Here is a 14,708-nt window from a genome sequence, read left to right as displayed (position 1 = left end):
AAGATGATAAATATATCAACATAGAATGCTACATCGGCTACAGACGTCACAATGACAATGCCCATAGGAGCAAATCTTCAGAAGAGGTGGCAATTTTAGTTGAGGATGGGATAGAATACAGTGTTCTTTGTACCATACGGCGATCTCCTATCGTTAGAAGCATTGGAGTCAGTGGCGTAACTATGGGGAAGGGGAATAAGGGGGATAAATCCCCCCTAGCGCGTATTCAATTCCATTTCCATTCGTAAGCGTAAATGACTTATTTAACCCTTTCACTGCTGTCGCGAGTTAGCAACCCTTCGGAGGGTGTACCACACCCATCCCGGAGGTACCAGCTCCATGGGCCCACGAAACGCATTTTAACCTTTTCGCCGCATGTAAGGAGAAGGTTTTCGGAGATTGAACAGCAGCGAAAAGGCTAATAACGCGATTAATTTTCTCGTGAATACCGTCAAAAATACAGGTCAGTCGTTGCGGCGGAGGAAAGAACGCGTTCTCTATTTGTTCGAGTACTATCCCGAAACTTGCAAACGAAGAATTTACTGGAGTGGTCAGATAGTGTACTGGCATCCACGTCCAAATCTCGTTCAATAATTTTAGAGCATTTCGAAATTCAATCCCTGCGTGTAATGTGCATTAAACCAGAAGTGCAGTACACCGTCCGTCGGATGGGACGTTAAACTGTTGTCCCTCTTGGCGCCATTTTTTAAGAGTTGCATAATGCCGACGCCAAGTTTCTGTCCACTTTTATATACGAGTATCCGTCACGTATATCCGTCGATAGGGTGTATCTCCCTCCCAATTAATTATTTAAATGTCATTATTCTGTCCCTACCCCTACAGAAGAGAATTTACCCTCGCAATACCCTAATATACCTAGTTAGAACAAATAAATACAAAATCTTCTTTTGAAAGGTTATTATATAGCCCTAAGGGTGGCCCAAAAAAAACTTTTTTTTGAAAGTTTGTGGGGCGACTTCATTTTATGGTGCAATTTCATGTATAAACGACCCACAAAAAAATTCGGCTCGATTGCACAATATTTGACCCTGCCGAAACGCGTTTAAACATTTTCGGCTAGGATGTAAGGCACTTTGCCTACTTTACAGGGGCTATTTTCCGTTTTCTCCGGTATTTGCTGCAGAAATTGTTGTTAAATAGAATAAATACAATACTTGTTGATAAAAATTATTATTAAAAATCAGTTAATTTATTATTAATTCGTTAAAAATGGTTTACATAAAATTTACAACCTTTTTTTCCATACTTATAACAGATATTTTTTGATGAGGGACACACCCCTTTCGGCGGTGTCATTGACGACTTTAATATGTTTTATAACATTAAATCCTTTCAGGTACCTTTCATCGAAAAGCCAATCTTCGGGGTCTCTTGACAAAAAGCCTTCTACGGCATGATAGATTCGCTTATTCTCGTTATAATTGGATAAAAAGGTAATCAAGAAAGCGTTCAAAGCAGCACGGTTATCGTTTGGCGGCAAAAGTAAACTCAGTCAATGCTTCATTAGAACAATGTTGCAAGGCGGCATCATTTTCCTACGACGATGCAAGAAGACAACGGCACTTCATGATCACAGCCATATTGTAGCGCGACTCTCCCGCCCCTGAAGACTCCAGTGACAAAACAAGCGGTAGCATTCGTGAAAGCAGTTCATGTTTTCAGAGGTGAAACCGTGTGTCTCTGAGTTATTTTTCTAGGAGTTTGTGTGATTTTACTTCGAAATGGCTGAGAAGAGTTATAGGAGGAGGAATCACTAGGAGGAATACCAATATTTGGCTCGTTGGTGACTGTTTCGATGAAAACTTGCCGAGAAATGGGAAACTTCCTACATTGCGAGAAGTTTTGAAGAGTTACTTTGCTAGACTGCACTCCACGCCGGGCACTGCTAAATCCAAAGACGTCGCCAGACACACGGGGAGCGCATTGCTGGAATTTTGGGCAGAAGCAAACATACCAACTCAAAACGCCCGTGATGTTATTAAGAAACTATTAAACGTGTATAGGGAATATAGGAGGTTACGAAAAGATAAGGGCCTCAAATGCAGGAAGAGTGATATGAAGAGACAATTATTTACATCCAAGCTGGACAGGCTGCTCGACATTGGTCATAAGAAAGCTATGGAGCTCATTAAAATAGATGATGACCGCCAATTTTACGTGAGCATGCAAAGTGACCGCATTGGGTATATGGGCGGCATCGATAAGGTATCGTGCGCCATGCAGGAAAACAATCGTAAAAGGAATCATCAGAAGGAACTTGCAGCGGAGAAGGCGAAAGAACGAAGTACAAAGGAGACGAATGAGCTCTTTAAAAACCATGTTTCTTCCGAGGCTTCCGATACGAGCACGGCTGAAGACACCGATGATGGTATGTAGTTTTGTATGTATGAATTATCAAGCTAAAATTTATGAATAATTTTATTTATGTAGGTCATATAATTTTTGTTGCACTACACATTTTACAGACTTTACACCGAGCAAGCCTAAGAAGCGCAAGATTCACATTGTAAATGACTCAATGGTATCTGCTGCGTTAGATCGAACTCTGACGTCTTCCGGTGGGGGATCCATGCTAATAAAAGCGGTTGCTCAGGCCACAGCGAAATCTTTGGGTTTTGCTGAGAAGGAGGTGCAGATAGTTTCTTCCCGCTCACATTTACAGCGAAAAAGGTCGGAATGTAGAGAGGAAATGGCAATTATGATTAAACAAGAGTTCACTCCGGATGTTCCTTTGGTCGTCCATTGGGATGGAAAGCTATTGCCCAGCAGTGAAGGTATTTATCGTAATTTATTTGTCCTTTCCATTATTTATTTTCAATATCTTCCATAGTCTGTAGGCACATCAGACCATTTATTGCGGTTTCGTCCCTTCCTTTAGATGCAGAAGGCAATGCTGATCGGTTGCCAATTGGTATCTGGAGAAGGAGTTGAGCAGCTTCTTGGCGTTCCGGAATTGAAAAGGGGCACTGGGATTCAGGAAGCTACTGCAGTGGTTGAATATTTGACAAGTTGGGAACTTCAGGAGCGAGTTATAGGCCTCGTCTTCGATACCACAACCGTGAATAGTGGACGAGTAAATGGAGCCTGTGTTCATATTCAGCGAAAACTGGGAAAAGAGCTGCTGGAGCTTGCTTGCAGACACCATATACTTGAACTAGTCCTCGCTGCTGTATTTGATTCATTGATAAGTGTTTCTAAGAAGGCAACTTTACCATTTGTTGATTGTCTAAAGGATAATTGGAAAAATATCGACAAAGGTATTTTGAAACGCTTGCTAATATATTTCCACGTATGCAGGGACATTAACTAAACTTTTATTTTTACTATGCTTACAGCGCGGTACCGCACTGCAGCGACAACACGGGGTAGTTTGCGGAAGATCAACGACAAAAAATAAATCATTATATTTTGCTGCAACCAACTTAAGGTAAGAAACTACCTCACATTTTATGCACCCACATCTATTTCCACCTTAATTCATCATTATTTCTTTATTTCCAGGTATTTCAGCCGCGTGACGACTACAGGGAACTTCTGGAGTTGGTTATTATTTTCTTGGGTGGTTCAGTTCCAGGAACCACAGCCTATCAGTTTAAGAAGCCTGGCTCCATCAGCAAGTCGCGGTGGATGGCAAAGGCAATCTATTCATTCAAAGTATGGATGTTTGGAAAGCAATTGAACCTTTCAACCAAAGAGAGTGACAACGTGTTTCAAATATGTTGTTTTGTAGCTTCCGTGTACATTAAGTCCTGGTACACATGTCCAGTGGCATTTAGTGCGCCAGCCCGTGATCTTGAACTTCTGAAAACGTTGGCTAGTAGAGAAGAGAAACACTACCAAGCAGCATTTAAAAAATTTTGCAACCATTTATGGTATTTATCAGGAACATTAGTTTGCTTATCTTTATTTGATCCCAATGTTTCATTGCCTTGTAAGAGGGCGATGGTCAGCTCTTTTTTAAAGGAAGTGCATGTTTGCAGCCCTCGAGCGCAACTTCCTCCCAATTGTGGCATTAAGGATTTGGAATTGAGCGATTTCGTTTCCTCTAATTCTCGACGTTTCTTCGACATTACGGGCATTGATCAAGGCTTTTTGTCAAGAGACCCCGAGGATTGGATTTTCGATGAAAGGTACCTGAAAGGATTTAATGTTATAAAACATATTAAAGTCGTCAATGACACCGCCGAAAGGGGTGTGTCCCTCATCAAAAAATATCTGTTACAGAAAAACCTTACCTGTAATGAACGTGAGAGACAGCATTTGCTATTAGTGGTGCAGAAGCACAGAAGAATGTTCGATAAGTACGGAAAAAAAAGGTTGTAAATTTTATGTAAACCATTTTTAACGAATTAATAATAAAATAACTGATTTTATAATAATAATTTTTATCAACAAGTATTGTATTTATTCTATTTAACAACAATTTCTGCAGCAAATACCGGAGAAAACGGAAAATAGCCCCTGTAAAGTAGGCAAAATGCCTTACATCCTAGCCGAAAATTTTTAAACGCGTTTCGGCAGGGTCAAATATTGTGCAATCGAGCCGAATTTTTTTGTGGGTCGTTTATACATGAAATTGCACCATAAAATGAAGTCGCCCCACAAACTTTCAAAAAAAGAGTTTTTTTGGGCCACCCTAATAGCCCTTCCTTCATTTTCTACCCCTTTCAGGACTTATTATTATCTAAAAAATTATCGAAATCGCCATTCTTACTTAATCTAGCAATCGCCGTAACTACTAGGCCACTCCTGTCTTTTCTAAATGGGTAAGAAATACCAGATATATACCGTAGACCCGTTTTTTTACGATTTTTAATTGCTTTTTTCTCGAAAAATGTTGAGAAGTGCGTCGTCTTGCTTCGGCGTATTGAATTGATAGCCATGATCTACCGAATCAGAAAATTTGAGCTCAATCGGCCACCCGAAGGTCGTGTATTCCCCTTGTAAGATAAACTAGGATGAGAATCTCTGTCAGACCGCACTCTGAAAAATAGACAAAAATTTTTAAATAAATTCAACAGCAGTTTCTTCCGAACGAAGTTAGCCATATCTTTCGGACGCCAACTTCCTATTGTACATCGGATCATATGAATAAAATAAGAGAGATCGAATATTCTCGTCCGTTGGCACCTGGTATTTGCTGAGACGGAAAAGGAACCAGAGAACCACATTCGGAGGGCGCAATGGTGGTATTTGAACTTGAGAAATGTGTAATTATTGTGTTCCAAAGGAACCAGGCATCTGCCCTATGCCATACGAAGTTGAGTTATAGAGGGTTCCATTTCCAAGTTTAGGAACGCGAAGAGATATGATACCCTATGAAATAACTGACAGGGTTAGAGATTGCGATGTTAACGATGGTATAACGAAACGTTTGTTGTAACAAAATAAAAAGTGTTTTTTCGCTCTTTTCTATGAATGGTATTATATAATGGAGACATTCTTCGGCTACCGCGGACTTCGTCAACGAGAGAAGCAATAGAAATATCTAAAGAGGAGAAAAACAACTTCAACAGAGACACTGGCCTTAAAATCAGCCATACTTGGCAACCCGTAATCGGCAAAAATAATCGACAACCTACCCCTTCAACCTCTCACTCCCCTCTCCCCACCACCTGACACGTATACCTATATATATCAATTTTAAATCCAACCTCCTCAGATTCCCTTGAGAAAGCGACCAGCATCGGTCGGGAAACGTTGGGGCCACCCAAAATCTGACGCGGCGACATAGCCCAAAAGTTTTTATTCAACATGACAATGGAGACATTGTTTAAAATTATTTTTAAAATGTAATATAAAAAATCATTTTGCCATAAAGCGTAGCTACTGAAGCATATGAATTCATTTTTAAATTGTATACCCATACTATTTCTTGGTTTTACAAAATATTATTTATAACTTCATTGGTAGAGCATTACATTAAAGCCAATATATCTGTTCTAATGGACAGTCATGTCCACAAGGAGACAGAATATGGATAAAAATGTGCAAGGTTTGGCATTCGCTGCAAGGAAATAATCGCACACAAAAAGTCGCTTAACACAGCTTAGTTTATGAAGGAATTTCTAAGGAAATTAGTGACGTGGACTGGTGCAATGATATTTTGTGCCGTAAATTCTGTACTTAGGCCGTTTTACTCGGGACGCATCATTGCGCAATATTACCTATGTACGAAAGCGCAGTCAAAATTGCTTCGCGTAAAGCGAGCTATTGGTACAACGCACAAGAGAATGCACTGCTGCCAGAGGGGAAAATAGGCCCTCCTCTAATTGCAGGCTTGAATTCTCGCAATTTCAACAAATGTTTTCAATACTAACCTGCGCAATGATTTGTTCAGGGTGACGGCCTTTATGCGTATTCGAAAAGATTATATACCAATTATCACCGCTTCTGTCATATTCGCGCAGTAATTAGGATATTCAAGCTTAAAATTTTGGTTATAAACAATAAAAGTACGATCAATCTAAGTGTGATAGGCATTGTTTATGTTAATGTCTATTCTTAATCAATAATATTAGAAACTGATCAACAATAGTTGCTCTCAACAATCAAATCAAATATCCTCTTGGAATACATAGATGCAAATGGCGCAAAGCAGTTATTCGTGTGTTTGACAGTGTTTCATCAATTTTATAAATCTGAAAATAATTTACATTATACTTCAGGGTAGGGGTAACAAAATATATTTTTTCGGCGTGTCTATTGTTTCCTAAATTTTTTAATTTAATTTCAAATATTTCAAACTTATGTTAAAGTTGAGTTTTCGGTCAAAATATTTTGACAAAAATCAGAATGGTAGAAAGTAATTGTATTTACATTTTAAAATCAAGATAACGATTTTATAAAAATAAAAACTGGAGAAATGGTTAAAAAAATAAAATTCGTGTTTAAATTTATTTTGGTGTTACTTTCCATTGTTGAGCCCTGAAACTTTGGGGAAACATATTATTTTGGATGCACTTTAAGTGTATATTTTCTATTTTTCTAAATCTCAGGGGACACTTTTCACCATCTTAACCTGCTAGATCCTTTCTCCTTGTGAACCCCAAAAACCCGATTGAACCCCTCCAGAAGCCCGTAAATTATAAAAAAAAACATGTCTTGAGTGAAATATATCCTATATCGGGCAGATACGGAGGAAATTAAACACACAATTCGAGTAGAACGCTGCATGCTTTAGACTCGGCAACTACAATAAGTCGTCTATAGCTCATCATATGACTTACAATTCTCATTCAATCACCGTCAATGATGTCAGGCTATTTAAACTTGTCTCAGATCATTCATTAGCCTTTTATTAATCTGTCCTCACTCCAAAACACCGAGGCAAAATCGTGAAAAAGACTAAGGGCCATTAACATCTTGCCTTTTTCCTTGATTTCAAACATCAACAAAACATATAGTGACGGCTCCCTTCCACCCGATCCATAACTCTCCTTCCCCCCTCCCCATACCTACACATCCCAACGTCTTTCCGCCACCCCACTTCAAATCCCCCGCCCCCTCGCAAAAACCGACCTTTCCCCATTATTTGCTCCATGCCTTCCCGCCCTTGATGCTAGACCAATTTTTTTTTCAACCCGTTCATCCGAAAGTCATTACTTGGCCTAAGTTTTAGAAATTTATTACCTTATTCTTTGAGGAGGCGTACTTGGCAGGAGAAACACCAGGTGTCGGAGACCATTGTTGGGAACATACAACCGTTCTCGCTAGAGTTTCACGGTCACTGTCGTAAGCGAGAGTTTCACAAAACTGTGGGCATACTATGAGTGCGTGTGTCCCACACGTACATTTGTAAATTGGAGCAAATCTGCAAGGTTCGTGAGTGTGCCCATGAATCTCCTATTATTTTATCTTTTTCTTTGGTGCATGTCACTGGCGTAAGCGGAAGCTTCATAATCCTGAGTGTGTGTGTGTGATTGAGAACTGCGAGGAAATTTGTTCCCTAGAACAAACCTGCTAGGTGAGCAAGTGAGATTGCATGATTGTTTGCTTCATTGTCTTTCAGGTTTATTTTTGTGTATCACCCCACTGCCATCCCTCAAATCCCTGCCCCCCGCGTTTTTGCCCAGCAAATAGTACGGCCTTGGAGAATTTATTTTTCTTTCAACTGCTTAACGGCCGTATAACGTTCAATTACCTAAATATAAATGCATAAATAAAATAGTACATGAAATTACAGGATTAACTCCTATGGAAGTCCATTTTGGACGGAGAACGTCTCGGGAGGACGAAAGTGTTTTAGAAATACCGGATAGAACTAGGTCTCGTGAGGAGGTGGCTAGGTTTGTGCTTGGGAGATTGGATGAAGCTGATCGTATAAGGAATTCAAGGCAAAAGGGTAAAACGCAATCCTTTCGTGTGGATGACCAGGTGTTACTCCGAACACCCAGGCCGTCAGATGAATGAGTGAATAGGCTCCACTAGTCTTCACCCTATTTTTGAATGGCCTAATTCCTATTAATTGGTATTTGCTTCTCCAGAAATTTATTTCCATAATTTTTTCTTAGGTATTGATGAGCAGGAGATAGATGCGGTCACAATGCTTTTTCTTATTCGGAATTGCTTTGCTCATTGCCTCACTGATGAACTTCCCGTAGAATTGGATCCTCAAGTCGAGATCGGCTTTCATTTTAGATAAAATGGCGCGTAGGCACTTTTCCATTTCATATTGAAACACTTGCAGTTAGCTAGGTTGTAGAATAATCGTAATGTGTTTTCAGGTTCTAAAACTGGTGTCGTGCCAATTCTTATCATGACAGGATACATGTCACTTGTCATACTATTTACGATTTCATGTACCTGTTAAAGTTTTTGCTAATAGCGAGGTCAATAACCGAGTTCCCAGATACTCGTGTTTGTTCTATCGGAGGTGTCATACGTTGGCCTATCTCGTCGACAAATTTTAAAGTTTTTCTCCTATTACGGTTTTCGCTTGGGCAATTCCATGTAATTTCTAATTCCATGGTATTTCTAAAACACTTTCGTCCTCCCGAGATGTTCTCCATCCAAAAGGTGTGACTGCGAAACATCTTTGGGAAGAAAATCATGATAGCGATTTTGTGCCGGAGATACTACATGTAGAGAAGAAAGGAAGCTAATTGGATAAAATGGAGGAACTAGAAATAAGGAGGAATATGACCAACGGTCAACCACTTAACGACATCCTTTATGAAAGTTTTTCCCCACTCCTACAAGTGTGCCTTAAAATCACGGACGGACAAAAATCCAGAACCCTACCACTCCACTCCACACCCTCTAATTACCTACCTCTTCCTTAACCCCGACTCACGGAAAAACCCTTTCCAGTCCACCAACCGCACCGCCTCCCTCCGTCTCACCAGCGCTGTCCTCCAACGGTTGTTTTCTCAATACAACCCCCACATAGGATTTCCAACCCAGCCCCTTCCCCCCCTCCTGACACCCACTCCTTCCACTCTTTTCCTCAACCCCTTCAAAGAGTACATAAATGTTTGCTTAACATTCGAAATTGATGTACTTGATAATGACCTCTATGGTTCGAAACATGTCGTACCGTCATAATAAATCTGTGGAAATGAACGAAGTCTCCTTTTCATTTTTGTGTATTAATTTCCACATAGTTGAGCCTAATGCAATTGAACATGAAAGCTCCGTTCTTTGCTTTCCCTTTGCTAAGTGGTGTCGGGTAATCTTTGACGTCGGCAGCAGGTTCTCAGGCATCTACAGTTAGCGTCTAATCTGGTTTTGAGCCTTCCTCTGTCACTGGAGCCCTGCGAAAGTGCATGCTGTTGTTTACGAAGTATTTTTTCTTAATTGTGTTGTTAGTGTTGTAAATAATTTCTCTGTTCTCTATTTTTTCAATATTTCTCCACTAATTCATTGTTAGTCATCCTCTACTTTATCAGGAATAAATTTACCGATGATTTTATTTTATTATTATTATTATTCTTTAATGTCCGGAAACTTGGAAAGGGATTATTTGATATAAGTAAGTTTCATTATGTTGAGCTTCAAATTTTTCTCTAATATTTTTTTAATTGTTTACGAAGATTTTTAATTTTGACCAATCAAAAAAAGCACTAACTTTATATCATTTAATTTAAATTCAGGATAGTTTAATTTTAGAAAGAAGTGGTCCCCCATCGCCGTTAACTTTCAACTTCACATGAAGGAAAGTATCCTCAGCATGTTATCGGTAATACTTTTTGATTAAAAAAATAATAGACACATATTTTGTTATTCAGAGCATATTAAATCGGAACAAGATCGCTAGGATTGACATTTTACGCAGAATGCTTATTTTGAATTACGACAAGAAAACTATCTCGTCATGTAATAGATTCACGGGGGGTATTCACCATGGCATATTCTCCCTGTGATCCTAAAACTTTAAAATGGTTCAGGAGATTAACAATTCATGTAATGCATAAAATTCTTTTGTATTTCGATCTCCTGAACGCCGCGTGACGTGTGAATTTCATGAATGTCGCGTTTAAAATGCTTCAAGAAGCTGTAAACACTCTGGGTTGGTGGAATAGTGGCTTAAAAATTATCATCATGGCGGAAATAAACGTTAATTTCGTTCTGGCTGATTTTCGTAATGTACTGGCGTTATCAACCGAGACTATGAATAATTTTTTTCTCAAAACGAATCATTTCATTGAAATGAAACTGCTTAAGATGAGATCTTTAGAGCTTCGAGTGAGAAAGTAATCTCGGCAATTATCGTGGATGCTTTAATTTTTGAATGAATCATGTATTTTGTACTATTTGACACATCAAGTTAGCGTCGAAGAACTTTTCCGTTGTAGTGGTTGGCTATTAATACCGAAAATATAAACAAAGTGTGAAAACCAGGGAAAATATGCAGACGATAATAATTAAATCCAATATAAATTGAAACAGAATTATATATTTGCAATTAAAAAGTAAAATTTCCCGATGAAAGCGTAGATAGTTAAGCACATACGAATTCTTTGCGGCGTTAGGCCAAAGACAACAAAAGGAGTAATGGAAATTAAATCCGTTTGAGAAGCATAAAAGATTGAAAATGGCCCTCACAAATTCTATTACAGCCTATCTTTGAAGGATTATGCTATCTCCGTGCAGCGTCGTACCACCACCATCCTCGGTCTGGGTCGTTTGGCACCACAAAAAAATACTTTTCTCGTGTTAAACGAGAGGAAGATTCACGGCACACAACAATATACGTACGGTTTCCTCCCACCCATTCAAAATTCTCTGTTTTATCTACTGTTTATTTATACTCTAAATAACATACATGACAATGCACTCCTTATGCAAGCAATGCAGATATCACGAGGTTCACACGTCATTAACATGGCGTCGCCCGAGAAAAACGTTTTTGGCGCGGAATTCAAGTCGAAACTTAAACCTGCTCTACGGGCAAATTTATTCAGTGCTCGGTGGTAAAAGAGCATAGCCGGCCAATATACCAGCCAAAAGGTATTAAAAACACCTCCAGAAAACGTTTTTATTTTTTTTTGGCTCTCTCAAGCATACATTAGAAATTTTCAAATCGACGATATATCTTCTTTTCCCACTCAAAAATATTGAAAACAATTGAAAATCTTCTCCATTAAATAAGGTTACAAAAGCCGCAAACCACATTTAAAAAAAGCATTCTTGACCGAGATATTTAAAAAAGAGTGAAAATCGTATTTTCGATCTAGCCGGCCCTAGTGGGCATCTAGCCGGCTAGAAATGTGGGGAGGTTTGTCCTATTTGATCCCAAATCGCATACCCTAGGGACGGGAAAAATCCCAAAGGGGGAACTTATCACCTTTATATCCGGCTATGCCCTTTGGTGAGAGCCTTTCTTACACCCATTGCTTTATAAATCAAACATAATATTAGTTAGTGTAATCCCTTCTGTTAATGACTGAAATAACACATTTACCTTTGCAATCAATGAAATAGCTTGAAATATTGATAGTCTGGTTATACAGTATTTGCCTCGTTCAGTCATGGATTTTTAAGGTATTCTTAATGCATACTAGAGCTTCTAATTTGACACTAACATTTTCTTTGAGCACCTAAAAAACTAAGGCTCTGCGTTAAAGCTGTTAGATAGATGGCCTATAATACCCTTTTTGCACTTAAATGTTTTTACAAAAAGTAAATTCTACGTCTCCATTATCGTCATTAATTAGAATGCTAAGCATTGGAGATGAAGCTCTGCTACATAGTCCTGCCTATTTTATATCCTTGAATATGGAAATCAGCTTCATAGTTGAGTTAATTTGTTTGAGATCAAAATGAAGCATAAATTTCCCAAAATCCGAGGTTCAAAAGGGAGTTTACTTATTTCCATTTCTACGTATCGTTAATGATTTTCAAGTGCGTAAATCTGTCGTCATTTGTTCTTTGTTTTCTTACTAGCATTATATTTGCTTTGATAAAGGCATCAACAGGTATATTAACATGCACATTGGTCAATCGCCGTCATTTTCTGGCGACGCCGTCATTTCCGTATCACGATCCATCTAATCCAAATCTATCGAAACTTTTTACGCGTGTCTACAACCACTCTCAATCTATGTATACCGCAAGCATGCATCGCTATGCATCACCTATTTTTACTATTGGAACTAAAGCTGTGCGCTGTGTAATGATGCTGACCAACCTATGACTTGTTTTTCATTTCTTTTCGCCTGTACTTTTCTCGTCTTGTCCCCAAGATGCGACTTTGCCTGCGTAAGCATTCCTTCTTCCACCCACTCCCTCCCACTTCCCCCTTCCCATTTACATTTCTGTACTCCTTCTCACCTAAAGAGTCAGCAGCGTACTTTGTGCCTAGACGCGCGATTCACTGACGACATCGGGAGTCAATGAGGTCTTCGGAGGATGTCGCGAGGGGCACGTCGAGACACCGAGGTACTTTTGGCGCGCGGCACTCGTGCGCGGGATGTAATCGAGTGAAGACAATAAACGCTACTCACAGTTTGTCTGACTGTCATTACCCCTGGTTCCCTTCCTCTCTCCTGCTGAATCCATTGATCACCGTCTCTAGCGTTACAGCTATTATAACCCTCGATTAATTGATATGTTGCGCGAGTTTATTTCAACGAGTGGGGAGACGACCATTTTCCTTCAATGCTTGTCAAATTTGAGGCCAGAAAACTTATTTCTCCCATGTTTTCACATGGAGTGAAAGAACTTTTAACGAAATACATTTTCGAAAAGAGGGCTTTTTTGTAAAAATGAGTCGTACACCACCAGCTGAGTGAGCAAAGGGGCAGGGAAACTCAAGGAGCGCTTGTCTGATGGTCGATGGTGACGTCAAGCCAAAAGGAGCCCGATCCGTGAGCGAGACAACCTTATATTTTAAGGGCCTTGGTTCATTCCTACTTTACTGTTATAGATTTCACTATAAACTACTACGTCGTCTGCAAATGATCGCAGTTTACTGAGTACTATTTCAACAACATCGTGAATATAGAGAAGGAATAGGAGTGGGCCTATGATACAAGCCTAAGGAACGTCAGAAGTGACTTTAACCTCGTAGGAGGCTGCATTGTCTAATACTAATCTCTGCTCGTGATCTCTGAAATGTTCTCTTATCCAGGAAATGGCATCTTCATCTAGGATTGCAGATACCTATTGCGTGCTAGTGATAGGTCACCTCCTCCAAAAAAAAACCCAGAAAATGGCTCACAGAATATAATGTTGAAGCATAAACTTTTGCGAATTTCTTAAAATGAGAAATAGACCAAAAATAAAATTTTCGGTTTCAAAATTGAATCATGCTCTCGTATTTCTTAACATTTGTCCTTTTATCAAAGGAAAACAAATAATGAACTATTCTTGTTCCATCCAAGGGACGAGGAGAAAGGCTTTAAACTGAGCTACGAGCATGTGTGAGAGGACTTATTGGATTGAAAGGGAAGGACCTCTTCTGACGTTGCAGAAATGAAAACGATGAATCCAAGACCGAAAAATACAGAAAGATATGCGAGGAGAAAATGTTAACGGAGCTAGCAATGACACAGAAGAAATATTTGAAGGGAAGGAGGCGTAAAAAAATTCATTCAACCGTTCATGTTCCGATCTGGTCCACAAAAGTCATCCCGGCAAAGGAACATCAACTCGACGGCAAATCTGCGGCCTGGCTACCCCTTGAACCCTTGTGGCACCAACCCCCTAACTGACTTACACCTCTACAGGGTATTTTAGTCAAGCCACCCTCTTCCTCCGTATTGCGTTGATTATTTTCTTCCGCCTTCAATCCCTTCCGCATAGATCTGCTTATCCTATCCTCACTCCTTCCTCAGTTACTCTTTCGGGAACTTCTCTCCCCCACCTCTTCCTTGCTATCCTACTTACTCCCACCTCTCCATTTCTATTGGCATGCGGCCTCTCTTTCCACCTACCCTTTCAATCCCCCTCCACCCTTTGTCCTTCCCATCTCTGTGGTTTTTTCTCCAAAGTCATTCCTCTAGATTTAATAATGAAAACCTTCTTATATCCCTGGATTTTCCCGGGATCTATTTTATCATTTTAGTTGCGTCTTTTCTCACTGTCTCCAAACTGTACGTCGGTATGTAAATTCTTCCCCAAACTTGGCAAATCCTTTCTCCCTCCCTTTCTTAAATATATGAAAGTAATTTTCTCATGCATTACAGTTTCTTACAGCAGATGATACCTCTGTGAGCCGAAGTTCATTAAATAATTGCTGTCTG

The 14,708-nt window shown here is 39.5% G+C and overlaps 1 protein-coding gene and 1 long non-coding RNA gene across 3 annotated transcripts in view; one reads left to right on the top strand and one right to left on the bottom strand.

The window, feature by feature from the left end:
* The window catches only part of LOC124170083, a 247,049-nt gene that overhangs the window by 208,526 nt on the left and 23,815 nt on the right, over positions 1–14,708 (bottom strand). The window lies entirely within an intron of this gene.
* Positions 1,891–4,361, top strand: LOC124170099. Of its 2 annotated transcripts, XR_006867308.1 has the most exons (4): positions 1,891–2,389; positions 2,487–3,278; positions 3,357–3,448; positions 3,523–4,361. It is a non-coding gene; the product is annotated as an uncharacterized LOC124170099 (long non-coding RNA). The 2 variants fall into 2 exon arrangements; XR_006867309.1 differs by having other exon boundaries at positions 1,891–3,278.

This window comes from Ischnura elegans, chromosome 13 (genome assembly GCF_921293095.1).
Source record: "Ischnura elegans chromosome 13, ioIscEleg1.1, whole genome shotgun sequence".
Lineage (NCBI taxonomy): Eukaryota > Metazoa > Arthropoda > Insecta > Odonata > Coenagrionidae > Ischnura > Ischnura elegans.
This window is presented reverse-complemented; position numbering and strand designations above follow the sequence as displayed.